Raw genomic sequence first — 2999 nt, forward strand, 5'->3', positions numbered from 1 at the left:
CTGGGCCTGGGCGCTGTCCCTCAGCTCTTCAGCTCAAGGCTAGCGCTCTACCACTTGAGCCACAGCGCCACTTCCGGCTTTTTTCGTTTTGCTTATGTGGTGCTGAGGAATTGAACCCAGGGCCTCAGGCATGCAAGGCAAGCGCTCTACCACTGAGCCACCTTCCCAGCTCAAGGTTGTTTTGATTTGCATTTCTTTTATAGCTAGAGAGATTGAGCATTTCTTCATGTGTCTATTGGTCATCCTTCTTTCCTCTTCAGAGAAGTTTCTCTTTAAGTCTTTAGCCCACTTATTTATCAGGCAGTTGTTTCTTTGAGGATTTGTTGTTGGACGATTTAATTTTTTGAGTTCTAAGTATATTTTAGATATAAGAGCCTTGTATGGGGGCTGGGAAGGTGGCTCAGTGGAAGAGTGCTTGTCTTGCATTCATGAGGCCCTGGGTTCGATTCTTCTACACCACATACACAGAAAAGGCTGGAAGCAGTGCTGTGGCTCAAGTGGTAGAGTGTTAGCCTTGAGCTGAAGATCTGAGGGACAGAGCCCAGGCCCAGAGTTCAGGCCCATGACCTACCAAAAAAAAAAAAGACCCTTGTATGGCTGGTGAAGATCTCACAATCCGTGGACTTTCTATTGATCTTGCTAGCTATGTCCTTTGTCATGCAGAAACTCTGTGGTTTCTTGCAATCCCATTTGTCCAACCTTTCTGTGATTTGTTGTGTTTCTGGGTCTTTATTAAGAAATTTTTATCCTGTGCTAAGGAGCCTTAGAATTTCTCCTATTCCTTCCTCTAATGTTTTCAGGGTGTCTGCTTTGACTTCGAGGTCTTTGATCCATTTGGAGCTGATTAAAAGACTTAATTCCAAATGATTGGCTTATCCAGAGCCCAGTGTACTGACTCAGTCCTGACTCAGCCCATGGCAGTGGTGCCATTGAACAAGCTCCATGTGGGTTGTGTGTTAGGAAGGACAAGATCACGTAGCAGTAGAGATTTGATTCTGAGTTGTGAGGGACTGTTACCATCACTAAATGCAGGTGAGGGCTTGTGAAATTCCCCTCTAAAGATACTGACTCTTCACCTAAGGTCCTTGACTTCGATCACAGAATAAGAATATCTGGACAAGTTATAATAGTAAGAACACTTGGCAGGGCTTTATTGAGTAAGTAAGCAAGCAGGCAAGCAGACAAGCAGACAAGCAAAACAGCAGAGACACACTCTAACAGGTTGTGAGTGCTCTCAAAGGGAGAGAGATGCACTTGGCTCTTTGACATCAAGGCAGGAACTGACTTAAAGTTATGCGGGCAGGTCTTTAGCTTTGCTCCTAATCACTCTTGATGTTACACATTTACCACTGTGGCTCAGGGACTCTGAGACTGACCAGTACCTTAAATATATGATCATTACATCTGAGCATCACTTTTAAGAAAGAATGCCACATATTTTAAAACATGTTTATTCCTGAGATAGAATGCATCTTACCACAAATGTTTATCCTTTGAGATAAGCATTTAGTGCCAGGAGGAGCCATTTTTCCAAGTATTTGCTTCTCCAGGATACATGTCTTTTTATGAAGTCCTTTCTCAGTTTTTAGAGCACACTAATTATTTGGGGACAGCAGGTAAGATCAGATGGAGAAAGCTGTTCCTGCTCTTTGTTTTTTCTTGTGTTAATATTGCAGCTTATAAAGGGGTGCAGGGGTTAAAACAAAGATAGTGCTATGTTTTTAAATTCCCTGTTTCTTCAAACCCCATGACTGACCAAAAAAAAAAAAAATCCATGAAAACTGGGGGAAGTGGCGCTGTGGCTCAAGTGGTAGAGTGCTTGCCTTGAGCTGAAGAGCACAGGGACAGCACCCAGTCCCAGAGTTCAAGCCCCACAACCGACAAAAAAGAAAAAGGAGAAAAAGAAAACCTTCAGTGACCTTTCCATTCTCAGTGGTCTCTTGAAGTGTGTGTGTGCTGGTACAGGTGTTAAATACCCTGTTTCTCAATTCCTGGCTGCCATTCACCTTATTTTCCCTTGTCTATTTTCCCCTGAACCAACTTTAGTCCCTGAAACTTAAAGGAAGTTGAAGGGTGAATATCAGTCTACTGTATTTGCTTTAAGATGAGTTTTTTTTTAATTCCTGGCTGCCATTTACCATGTCTTATTTTCCCTAATCTCAGCCCATGGCAGTGGCACCATTGAACAAACTCCATGTGGTTGTATGTTGGAAAGGACAAGATCACCCAGCAGTACAGATTTGATTCTGAGTTGCGAGAGGCTGTTACCATTGCTTGCTCCTGCCTGGCAGGCACTGAAAGCCAAAGGCAAGTACTCATCTGACTTTCATCCCTCCTTATGAGAGGTTTACACAACTGCTGGGATGGGAAACTCAGGCCTGCCCAGCACAGACACTGTCCAGATGCATGCCCGGTACAAAGGGAAAGAGAAAAACTAGCACTTCTCAAATTAAATTGAGGGGAGCAGGGGAGGTGGAGAGGGATGGAAAATAATGATGACAGGAGTGATTTAATTCATGATGCATTATACTGCCAGGTGCTAGTGACTCACACCTGTAATTCTAGCTACTCAGGTGGCTGAGATCTGAGGGTCATGGTTGGAAGCCAGCCCAGGCAGGAAAGTCCATTAAGACTCTTATCTCCAATTAACCTGAAGTGCAGCTGTGGTTCAAGGGGTAACGCAATAGCTGGAGCTTTTTTTATTTTTAGAAAGAAATCTCAAGGATAGTGCCCAGGCCCTGAGTTCCAACCCCAGGACTGGCACAGGAAAAAAAAAAGGCACAGCATAATCCAGGTGCCATGGCTCAGGCTTGTAAACCTAGTTTCTCAAAAGGCTGAGACCTGAGGATCCCTATTCAAAGCTAACCCAGGAAGATAAATCCAAGAGAGTTTTATCTCCAACTAATTAGTAAAAAGCCAGAAGTGGAATTATGCCTCAAGGGGTACAGCACCAGCCTTGAGTGAAAAAGCTAAGGGACAGAGCCTAGGCCCTGAGTTCA

This window comes from Dipodomys spectabilis, unplaced genomic scaffold, assembly GCF_019054845.1.
Source record: "Dipodomys spectabilis isolate Male_0828 unplaced genomic scaffold, ASM1905484v1 ptg000097l, whole genome shotgun sequence".
In the NCBI taxonomy this organism is placed as follows: domain Eukaryota; kingdom Metazoa; phylum Chordata; class Mammalia; order Rodentia; family Heteromyidae; genus Dipodomys; species Dipodomys spectabilis.